The sequence below is a fragment of the Haemaphysalis longicornis genome, unplaced genomic scaffold (genome assembly GCF_048455015.1).
Source record: "Haemaphysalis longicornis isolate Haplotype H1 unplaced genomic scaffold, Haemaphysalis longicornis Haplotype H1 scaffold_216, whole genome shotgun sequence".
Classification (NCBI taxonomy): Eukaryota; Metazoa; Arthropoda; class Arachnida; order Ixodida; family Ixodidae; genus Haemaphysalis; species Haemaphysalis longicornis.
In genome coordinates, this window is record NW_027526301.1 from 130,787 (window position 1) to 143,176 (window position 12,390).

The 12,390-nt window shown below is 48.5% G+C and overlaps 1 long non-coding RNA gene across 1 annotated transcript in view; it reads right to left on the minus strand.

The window, feature by feature from the left end:
* Window positions 1-1,616: 1,616 nt before the first annotated feature.
* The window catches only part of LOC144172464 (uncharacterized), a 65,912-nt gene continuing 55,138 nt past the window's right edge, over window positions 1,617-12,390 (minus strand). The window contains exon 4 of the long non-coding RNA XR_013323014.1: window positions 1,617-1,928. This is a non-coding gene — a long non-coding RNA (uncharacterized LOC144172464). The remainder of the gene's footprint in view (window positions 1,929-12,390) is intronic.

A 12,390-nucleotide genomic window follows, 5' to 3' on the forward strand; every position in this document is an offset into this window, starting at 1 on the left:
AACAAGGCAGAGAAGAACAAGTTAGATACGCTCTTGTGAAAGGCGTATAAACAAGCCCTGGGTCTGCCCCCCTACACCTCCACGGATCGTATCCTCAAGCTTGAGGTGCACAATACTGTGGACGAGCTGATTGAGGGCCACCTGCTCAGTCAGCGCTACCGGCTAGCAGAGACGGATGCAGGCAGGGTCCTTCTGCTAAGACTGGGCATAAACATCCCTGATCGCCCTCTTAAAACCACAGTAGACATCCCTCGCGAACTACTCCAAAACATCAGAATGGCCCCGTTGCCCAGAAACATGCACCCACAGTTCCACGAGGGTCGGAGAGAGGCGCCAGTTAGAGCCCTGGAGAAAAACTACGGCTCAAACGATATGGTTGATTATACGGACGCCGCAGATTATGCAAGACGAGGAGCCATGGCAGCGACTTTAACGAAGAAGGATAGCCCTCCACGAGCCTCACTCTCAACAAAGTCTCGACGCTACAGGCCGAAGACGTAGCTATTGCGCTGGCAATAACGCAGACCCCAGCGGAAGTGATAATCACGGATTCACAGTCAGCGTGTAGGAGCTACCTCCAAGGCCGCATCTCGTGCGTCGCCATGAAGATCCTCGGCCAGAACCCGCCGAACAAAAGGGTGTCCATTGTCTGGACACCAGCTCACGCTTACCTCTGCGGTAATGTCTTTGCTCATGAGACTGCTCGAGGTCTAACCAGCCGAGCGCAGCGAGAAAGTTGGCTAGAGACAGCGACCCCCGTAACTTCATACCAGGAGGTGACCCAATTCTACAAGCTCACCAGGCTTATGCTACCCGCTGGCCACCCCTCCCTCAACAAGGCAGAGGAGCGCTCCTGGCGTCTCCTCTAAACCAACACGTACCCCCACCCGACCACACTCCACTTATTCTGGCCAACAATATACTACTCACAGTGCCAATTCTGCAACGCGCCCTGCACCCTGTATCACATGGTGTGGGAGTGCCAGCTTAACCCCTCACTTTCCCCGATATCTAATCCCTCGATTGAGCAGTGGGAGGAAGTGCTGGCCAGCTCAAGCCTCGAAGAGCAGCTTCGGCTGATCCACCGGACTGAGGCGGCTGGACACTCCAACGGGGTCCTGAACTGAGGAAACCGCCCGCTTGACTCCTCTCATTAAATAAAGTTTATTCTCTCTCTCCACACTACCAGAGCTTCGATTCCCGGCCATGGCGGCCACTTTTCTGATGGAGGCAAAAGCAAAAACGCCCGCCTGTTTGTGATGTCGGCACCGGTTAGAGATCCCCAGATTGTCAAAAGTCATCCTAATCTCCCCACTGCGGCGCGCCTCATCGACTGTGTAGCGCCGGCGCGTTAAACCCCACAATCAATCAATCAATCAATCAATCAATCAATCAATCAATCAATCAATCAATCAATCAATCAATCAATCAATCAATCAATCAATAAATAAATCAAAAAATCAATCGATCTATCTATTTATCAATCAATCAATCAAATAATCAATCAATCACACTGCAGCGCGATGAGTTCGCCACCTATGCGCAGAACTCGCGACCAATAAGAATCTCTTTTTCTTTTAATGATATGCCACCCAAGAAATCAACATATTTAATTCTTTTGGAATTTTCTGCACTAGCAAGAGCTGCTATTGATATGGGTGGTACGTTTTATTCGAAGTCACTCTAATCATTTGGTATAGACCGGGCAGTATGTACACTTTGCCTTCTGTTTTATTTGGAGCATAGTTTGCGCTTGCTGTATTCATTTTTATAATTTTGTATCGTTGGTTCGGTTCTCAAACCGACGTTTTAAAAATAACATCGAAATTTTAACAAGGCACTACGCAGTAACTATTCCGCTCTGTTGCTGCTCATAACCTTGACGAATGGGTTGACGCATCCGCAGTACTGTCTTGCCTTCCAATGACCTGTAATACGGAAGAAAATTAAATCACGGTTGGTAAATTTTACTGTACACGTTACCACTCATAGCGAGAATAAAGTCACACAAATAATTCTTTGCGTGCATAACCATAACTCATTTTTACGAAGGGTTCTTATATTAGTTGGCGAGGTTCCTCCGATGGTCACCAAAGGAGGGAAATAATAGATAAGAAATCACAGAACTATTTATTTATTTATTTGAAGTGCTCACCAACAGCACAGGGCCTTCTCGGGTGATGCACCGCATACATAGGTACAAAGAATACGAACAGGCAACATACATGGATACAAGGAATACAAACAAGGAATACAAAGGAATACATGGATACAAGGAATACAAACAGTACAAATATGGGCAGCGTATAAATCAGAAATTGGTAAATGTGGAAGTGCAGATAGATATATACAAAAGTGTAGTGTTATCGAAAGGAGACGCAAACATTTTCAACGGTAAAGGCTCGGAGGATGTGCCTGGAGTATGCACAGGATAACGTACGAACATGGCAAGGAACGTACGAACACGTACGAAGATAGGCAAGGTAGTGCTGTATGTGAGGAAACACGAGAGCAGGGAGAGAAGTGCAGGAGAGACCTCTCCACAGCATGCGTATTCAAAATATCATACATTTCAGAGAGCGCTTAAATAGTACCAAATCGCTGCAAAAAACGTCTATGGGAGATGGAAACAGAGTGTTATAGGTGAGCTGGCACCGGCTGGCTGGTACCAAACTCATTGATCTGTCTACATCAAAGCATCCATGCGGCCGTAGTGGTCTGCTTGGCACTCGCAGATGGACAGAGCTTACGAGGCAAGGGCCGTCGAACTTCGAGTGAATACAATTAAACAGAAAAGCCAGGTCGCGCCTGGAGCGCCTCGCTGATAGCTCAATTAAATTCAGGATCTTCAGAAGCCCACCATGCTCATATCGGCTCATAGGTGAGTGGCGAGAAAACACGGTTCTAATAGTAAAGCGCTTCTGAATCCTTTCTTGTCGAAGGGAGGACGAAGGGCTTAAACAATTCCAAATTGCACTAGCAAAGTCGAGCTTGGGCAAAATGAGAGCGCGATACACTGAAACAAAGCATGAACGGTCGGTGAAATCCCTGGTCGCGCGGGAAATTACGCCAAGCGTACGGAGACAGGAGTTGGTCAGATAGTTCACATGCGCGTTAAAGAGCAGTTTCGCATCCATCATTACGCCCAAATCGCGCACTACGGTAGCGCGTTTTACAGGTTCACCAAGCAGCAAGTACGTAAAAGTGAGCGGGGAAGACTTGCGAGTGTATGAAATTACGATGGTTTTCGAGAGGTTAAGTTTTAGATAGTTGCAGTCACACCATGCAAAAACTGCGTTGATATCATTTTGCAGCAGTACATGATCGTAAGGTGAAGAAATAGTGCGATAGAGCTTCATATCGTCGGCATACTGGTAGAGCGAACAGTGCTTAATAGCGGGGTGTATGTCATTAACAAAAATGTTAAAAAGGAGAGGGCCCAGTGTCGAGCCTTGAGGTACCCCTGAGGTCATCGGGAAGGGCCGGGAAGTAGCGCCTTCGTAACTAACACAATTGCACCTGCCTTTTAAGTAGCTGCCGAAACACTGGCATAACTCAAGGGAAAGACCGTATGCGGACAATTTGCGAAGTAGTAGATCGTGATTAACAATGTCGAAGGCCTTGCTACAGTCAAAATATACTGTATCTACCTGTTGGCGAGACAGTACTGGAGGGCCGATGTCGTTTAGAAAACAGGCAAGATTTGAATCTACCGACGTTCCGGGCATGAAGCCGTGTTGGTTGAAATGAATTAGTGGATGCATAGCTGATAAAAGGTATCGATGCAAGACCTTTTCGAAGACTTTGGAAAATGAGGACAGAAGAGAGATTGGCCTATAGTTTGCTGGGATTGTGGCACTTCCGGATTTGTGCAAAGGGAAGATGGAACCAATTTTCCAGTCAGTTCGAAAATGTTGCTCAACCAGTGACATACGTATGATGTGACAGAGCAAAGGGGCAAAAACAGCACAACAGCCCTTCACGATGAAGCAAGGGATGCTGTCACAACCTGCCGACTTTTTCGATGGGAGTTTGCGGATGGCGGACACAACATCATTTTCGGTTACGTTGGGGATTGGCAATACAGGACCGTGAGAATCGAAATCCAATTCGCTGCCGCTGTCGTGAGAGGTCAAGTATGTCGAAGAAAAATGACGTGCGAAAAGTTCACACACGCCTTCAGGGTCGGACACAATCTTGTCACCATCCTGAAGGGTTATGCTTTCGCGTGCATGACGTGTGCGGAATTTGACGTTGCGTTGCGTTCTCACATTTCTACTTGTTGCTGTTTGAAACCAAGTAAGTATATTTGATATAAGTAGAAGAATATTTTTCACAGGCTTCGAACGCCTGTGGCAACAAAAGAGATGTATAGAAGTGTTGGTGTTGTCTTTTATATGCAAAGTAGTATTTGACCTGGGAATTAAGGCTTTCCAACGTAATGATGTCACTATAGTTTTATATACTTGCAGGATGTTACTATAAAATGAAGGACACGTTATGGTTTACAGTAAGTTAACCGAGTTGGGACAATTGTTTACAACTGTTAACCACGCTTCTTGTTTTTACAGCAGTATAGCTGCGAAGGATTGCAATGCAGTCATGTGTGACTGCTACGACACCTATACTCGTTGTAGTTCACAAACAACTCAGTATGCGGCTCGCTGGGCCATGCGTTTTGCGCATGGTTGAAACGATGGTTTTATTATAGAGGATTGGGCGCTAAGGCTTTAAGAGGCAGGGTCAAGAAACAGTCCTCAGTGACACTAACGCAGCGCATGGTAACTGGAGGAGCGCGTGGTAGCCGATGGTACAGCGGGGCTTATGAAATGATCGACCTGGCCGAAGCGATCTGCACACCGCCACTGTCCGTAATTAACTGTCTTTATTCGTAAGCCGATTATGCCGGTACTTCTAATGAGCAGGTCCTCTTCTTCTTGCTGGGCAATAATGTTGCCTCAAATGAGATCAGTGTTCTTTGGCTTTCAAGAATTTTTGCAGAAATTCAGAGAAGTGTCGATTAATGCGTAGCATTCTTATGCCGCTTGTCAAGATGTAAGCCACATTTGGCTCTGAGTAGCAAAAGACGTTGGATAATTTTATTCGTCTTAAGTTTTGTTTTATTCCTTTTCGCCGATGATGTAAATTTATGACATTACATCGTATAAATGTATTTACTTTGTTAATTACGTTTTTCTTCGAAGATGGAAGGGGTACTGCGGGGATGGTCGTTTTTAGCTATATTTTATTCATATTTTTAAGATTGTATTGTTGAATTTTTTTGCACAGTATTAGGTTTATGGGGGAGATGGATAACATGCATATTTTTGATATCGCCAAGTCCCTATTGGGAAACCTTTATTTCGCAGTTTATCTCGTTTTCTGGTTTTTTAAGGCCAATGATATCCATTTAGTCTAGCGTAAGATTTAAAGGCATTACTTCCGCCAAATCTGCATTTTTGTGGAAATGCATGGGGTTACGTGGTTCACCCATTTTCGATAGTGTTATGCGTAGGTTGAACTTTTTTCACTATTTTTTTGTTTTTGGTTTAGGGGCAGATGTAAAAGATGCCTTTTTTTGGTTTTGTCACGCCATTTTTGTGAAAATTATAATTTTATATTTCGGTTTATCTTTGGTTTTTCAAACTTCTGCTCCACCAATTACCTCCGTTAACCCTAAAATAATAATTGAAGGTGCTACTTGCGCCTATTTGTACTTTTATGGAAATGCAAGGTGTTACAAGCCACGCTCGCTTTCTACATTTTTTCGTATTTCGAACGTGTTTTTGTGAACTTTATTTATTTAGTCTTGAGTTCTTTGAACAGATGTATCAGATGCATGTTATAATTTTGTCAACTCGCTTTTGTAAAAGTATTATCCTTTATTTTTCTTGATTTTTCCAAACTTCTGTTCGACCAGTTATACATATTAACGCAATTGCAACAAATAAAGTTGTTGCTTTTCCAAATTCCTATTGTGCAAATGCAGGCCTTTTTGATGCAAGAAACGTCGGACTTGGAGCCGTTCCCATACAGCTACAGGACGGCGTCGAGAGAGCGGTTTCTTCCGCAAGTAGGTGTCGGTCCCATGCGGAGATAAACTATTCAACAACTGAGAAAGTATGTCTATCCGTTGTTTGGGCCACAAGCAAATTCCGTTCAAACATATACGGCCGGCCATTCAGTGTTGTGAGCGATCACAACTCGCACAGCTGCCTAGGAAATTTGAAAAACCCTTGTGGACGTCTCGCACGCTGGAGTCTGAGGGTGCAAGAATTGGACATGGTTATTCAATACCAATCTGGAATGCAGCACAGCGATGCTCACTGTCTGTCACGAGCCCCCGTTGAGCCTGCACGTGGAGAAGACGATTCATTTGTGCGTGAAGTAAAGGCGACAACCGTTGCAGAGCAACAGCGGCATAACCAAGAACTGTGGCCGCTCATTGATTTCTTGGAGGGACACACTTCCACTTCCCCTAGGGTATTCTCCAGGGGGCTTTCCTCCTTTTGCTTGAATAAAATGTATTAAACACGAAACACTTTACCCCGAACGGTAGAAGCATCTTGCTTGTAGTTCCCACTCCCCTGTGAGAAGACGTTTTGCCGGCCTGCCATGACGAACCCTCGGCCGGTCACTTTGGCTACACTCGAACACTAGCAAGGGCCGAACGAATCAATACTGGCCTAGACTGTCCAGTGTTGTCAGAGAGTACGTCCGTACCTGCAGGGATTGCCAGCGACGCAAAATGCCACCGATCCGACGTGCCGGCTTGCTCCAGCCCAATCAAATACCTTCTAGACCATTAGAACAATTTGGAATAGATCTGCTGGGCCCCTTCCCAACAACTTTGCAAGGTAACAAATGTATTATCGTGGCTACAGATTATTTGACCCCGTCTGCGGCAACAAAGGCAGTCTCGAGGGGAAGTAGCAGTAGAAGTAGCCCAATTTTTTATTGAAAACATCGTGCTTCGACACCGTGCTCCTGCTTGCGTTATCACAGATAGAGAAACAGCCTTTACAGACAAGCTGGTGAATACCATCATGACGCTGAGTGGCGCACCTCACCGACGAACGACTGCCTACCACCCTTAAACCAACGGGCTTACGGAGCGCAAAACTAAAACAATTGCTGACATGCTAAGCATGTACGTCGATGACGAACACAAGATATTGGACGTCGTTCTACCTTACGTCACGTTCACCTACAACAAGGCACAACAGGAAACGACGCGGATGACACCTTGCCGACTTCACCCAGTGCACCGATGAAGTACCACAGCTTGCGCGTCAGAGGATGAGCAACAACAGCTACTTTGACGCTGCATGTTACAATCTCAGGTATAGACACGTGGAGTTTGGAGAAGGCGACAGTCTGGATATGGACGCTGTTTCGTAGAACGGGCCTATCGGAAAAGCTCCTCCTGCAATTTTTGGGGCATTATACAATGCAGAGGAACTTAAGCAACGTGTCTTATCAAGTTGTTCCGTCCTGCCCTTTTTCTCTAGCACGCCGCCAGCCGCAACCTGAAGTAGTTCACGTCGTACGCGTGAAGCCGTACTTTTCGCGATGACGACTTTCGGGAACTCAGCGCGAAGTAACCCCGCCATTTACGCTGCATACCATTTGGTGACTACGCATCGGGGCGATGCTTTCTTAGGAGGGGGCAAATGCCGCGTACTCCCCCGAAGTTTGAAGAAGACGGCGAAGTAGGGAACGCCTCCAGCCACTTCTCTTCAGTGCGTGCTGATGGACTGACGACGCGGACGACTAGGAGAGTGTCTCGGGCAGTTGTGCGGGAGAGCACGTGCAGCGAGCTGTGGGAGCAAGAACGCCAGTCTCACGCGTGGCGAGCGAGAGCAAGGAACTGCTTCGCCGAGTTGTTTGAGGAACAAGTTCACCTTAATAGCTTACAGTGACTGACCCGGACTACTTACTCCTCATTTTTGCCATGTGGCAGTATAGAAAAAGACTGGTGTTGAAGAAAGTTTCGGGTAAATTCACACACTTTCTGGGAGGCGAAAGCAACTTAGGATTTGTAATATTGCGGCGTGGCTAACGTTGTCATACCCCTTGCATATGTCCATGGCTAGTACAGTTCTCACACGGCGAAAACAGCCTCCCACCAAAACCATAAATGACAGGTGTTGCAAGCCATCCTCAGTACCAAGATGAGGCTTGAATCCAACTTACGCCGGGTGATACCATTTAAATGTATGACGCCACCACTGAAGACGTGGGGCAAGCATCTACTCCAACAGCTTGCACAGTGCGGCTGTCAAAGCGATTGGACGCAAGTTGCGAAGTTCGTTTGGTAGTTTCCTGGGCTTTTGTATCGGAACAATATCCGCCCGAAGCCAGGACTCAGGGAGTTAACCAGACAGCCACACCTGATTTACGGGGTCCAGATGCACCGAGAGAGCTGCGTCCTCAGTATTTTTGTATACCTCATAAGTAATGGCATGGGGACCCGGAGCAGTCCGCAGTTTAGCTCGATCGATCGCGGCCAAGAATTTAGCCATTGTGAGTGGTAACTGAATTCCAGAAATGGCTTCATGACTTGGCGGTAAGCCCACACTGCTCGGAAGGGGGAACGGAACAAGCATTGCCATCAGCACAGTATCAAAGGCAGGATACAAGGCCCAAGAAACGTCAAGGGCGAATTGTGCCGGATCCTTGTTTGAAGCAAGGCACGCACTGGCTGCTGCTTCCGGGGGCGACTGCAGGATTCCATGGCCCGAAAGGTGCGCGAGACGGACACCGTAGAAGATGACGGACGAAGAGAAGCGCAACAGTCAATCCAGCGCTGCCTGGACAGTCTTCCCTGGTGCCGTTTAGGAGCAGCGGTGAGGCGCTGATTTATGCAGCTTGGCAGGTATCGACGGAGGGTTCATGGTGACAATTACTTCAGTTTTCTAATGTTCGGCCCAGAGCTGCAGGAGCCGGAGATCAGGCTTTGGGCGGGTCTCCTTCACCCACGTATGCTGGGAGGCATCCGCAAGGACACGGCGAAGCAGATCGGCGGGGTCTGAGATGGTCGCTGAGATGTATGCGTTGAAGGTAGATCGGAAGGTATCCCAGTTCACCAATGTGCCCCTGCGACAAAGGCGACCAGTTCACGCGGGGATGAGACCGATGTGAATTTGGGGGGTGATCGCTGCCCCAACAGTCCGCTTCGCATTGCCAAAGGACCATTTGCGTACCCAGCCACCTCGACAAGTCAGGTGAACAGGGGGGCATCTGTACGTGCGTACACAGGCGTGTTGGGCTAGTAATGTAATTCAGAAGTGTAAAGCTGGCATCGGTGAAGTGCTCTAAGCGACTCGACCACGCTCACTTAAAAACGGGTATCCCCAGTCACTGTGCGGAGCATTGAAGTCCCCCGATACCAGAATCTGGCACTCAGGGTTACTTCGCCGTATTTGGGAAAGCCAACGCAGACGCAGGCGGGGAGCACGACCACTATAAGGGCGCACGTAGCACGACACCAATATTGCCATACAACGCGTAAGCTGCCCTTTTACCACCACCACTTCCTGCCAGTCTGTACACCACAAGTTTAGAGGGATGGAGCTTTGAGGAAACCGAAATAGAATATAAATGGCCGCCTTGTCTGGAGGAGTAAAACTTGAGCTGCACCGCCGAGCGGGAATGGGCGCTCCACCTTTTGCCGTAAATTGAAGCAAGCGGTGGAGGGAGTTCATCTCCTCAAGCAAGAAAGCCCAGACATGGAGCTTTTTTAGACGTAGCGTTTCACGCACCTCTCCACATTTTGTAGAGAGACCCCGACAGTTTCACTGAACAATATATTGTTGTGGTTCAGCCATGGTAGCGGACTGGTTAGCGAAGTTCTGCGGCGAGTACCGGTACCAGTGTCTGTAGCTGATGCACCACAAACTGTAGAATCTCCTTGTGGGTCAGAGTAGACAAGGCAGGCTGTGAGGCAAGGTCAGTCGTAGACGGGGCGTGATGATGACACTTGGATAAAGGACAAGGTGGACGGGGTGGGTCTTGAATCGACTGATGCAAATTCTGCCCCCTGCGTGTTAATTCATACCTTCGTGTGTTGAGGTTCTTAATTTCAACATGCAGCAACGCCAGCTGTTGGTCTATGGCCACAAGCTCATCCTCCGCAGAAAACAAGGGCTTCTCAGAAGCAGCTTTCTGGCGACGGCGGAAACCACGAACAGCGTCTCGATATGTTGGCTGTGAGGGAGGCTCTGTAGCTTCCTCCTCCTCCACTGCATCCTCATCCTTTTCCGCCAAACAGTGAAAACAGTCAAACGTTGAGGTTGGGTCTGGCTGGGAACGTGCCTGCCATGCACGGCGCTCTGCACACACTGCCTTGCCCTTGGTGGGGCAGCCTTTATCTGTTATCGTATGGTCGTTAAACTTTGGCTGTCGAGGTAGAGTGGTTTTGACATGACTAGAATTCGGTGTTTGGCATGGACATGAAGAGCTCTTATGGCCACGGCGAAATTAATGGTAGCAGTGCACTATTCCTGCTAAGAATGGACGGGGATGAGGACACAACCATAAAAAACCACCGGTTTGAGGGCTCCAGCGGGCCCCATAGCGTCCCGATACAGGTGCTGCGGATCCCGTATACCCCACGAAAAGCCCTTGTCGTCAGAGCGACAAAGGCCACACTTAAACTTTGGCTATCGAGGTAGAGTGGTTTTGACATGACTGGAATTCGGTGTTTGGCATGGACATGAAGAGCTCTTATGGCCACGGCGAAATTAACGGTAGCAGTGCACTATTCCTACTACGAATGGACGGGGATGAGGACACAACCATAAAAAACCGCCGTTTTGAGGGCTCCAGCGGGCCGCATAGCGTCCCGATACAGGTGCGGCCGGATCCCGTATACCCCACGAAAAGCCCTTGTCGTCAGAGCGACAAAGGCCACACTTTAACTTTGGCTGTCGAGGTAGAGTGGTTTTGACATGACTGGAATTCGGTGTTTGGCATGGACATGAAGAGCTCTTATGGCCACGGCGAAATTAACGGTAGCAGTGCACTATTCCTACTACGAATGGACGGGGATGAGGACACAACCATAAAAAACCGCCGTTTTGAGGGCTCCAGCGGGCCGCATAGCGTCCCGATACAGGTGCGGCCGGATCCCGTATACCCCACGAAAAGCCCTTGTCGTCAGAGCGACTAAGGCCACACTTTAACTTTGGTTGTCGAGGTAGAGTGGTTTTGACATGACTGGAATTCGGTGTTTTGTATGGACATGAAGAGCTCTAATGGCCACGGCGAAATTAACGGTAGCAGTGCACTATTCCTGCTAAGAATGGACGGGGATGAGGACACAACCATAAAAAACCGCCGGTTTGAGGGCTCCAGCGGGCCGCATAGCGTCCCGATACAGGTGCGGCCGAATCCCGTACACCCCACGAAAAGCCCTTGTCGTCAGAGCGACAAAGGCCACACTTTAACTTTGGCTGTCGAGGTAGAGTGGTTTTGACATGACTGGAATTCGGTGTTTGGCATGGACATGAAGAGCTCTTATGGCCACGGCGAAATTAACGGTAGCAGTGCACTATTCCTACTAAGAATGGACGGGGATGAGGACACAACCATAAAAAACCGCCGGTTTGAGGGCTCCAGCGGGCCGCATAGCGTCCCGATACAGGTGCGGCCGGATCCCGTATACCCCACGAAAAGCCCTTGTCGTCAGAGCGACTAAGGCCACACTAACTTTGGCTGTCGAGGTAGAGTGGTTTTGACATGACTGGAATTCGGTGTTTGGTATGGACATGAAGAGCTCTAATGGCCACGGCGAAATTAACGGTAGCAGTGCACTATTCCTGCTAAGAATGGACGGGGATGAGGACACAACCATAAAAAACCGCCGGTTTGAGGGCTCCAGCGGGCCGCATAGCGTCCCGATACAGGTGCGGCCGGATCCCGTATACCCCACGAAAAGCCCTTGTCGTCAGAGCGACTAAGGCCACTCTTTAACTTTGGCTGTCGAGGTAGAGTGGTTTTGACATGACTGGAATTCGGTGTTTGGCATGGACATGAAGAGCTCTTATGGCCACGGTGAAATTAACGGTAGCAGTGCACTATTCCTACTAAGAATGGACGGGGATGAGGACACAACCATAAAAAACCGCCGGTTTGAGGGCTCCAGCGGGCCGCATAGCGTTCCGATACAGGTGCGGCCGGATCCCGTATACCCCACGAAAAGCCCTTGTCGTCAGAGCGACTAAGGCCACACTTTAACTTTGGCTGTCGAGGTAGAGTGGTTTTGACATGACTGGAATTCGGTGTTTGGCATGGACATGAAGAGCTCTTATGGCCACGGCGAAATTAACGGTAGCAGTGCACTATTCCTGCTAAGAATGGACGGGGATGAGGACACAACCATAAAAA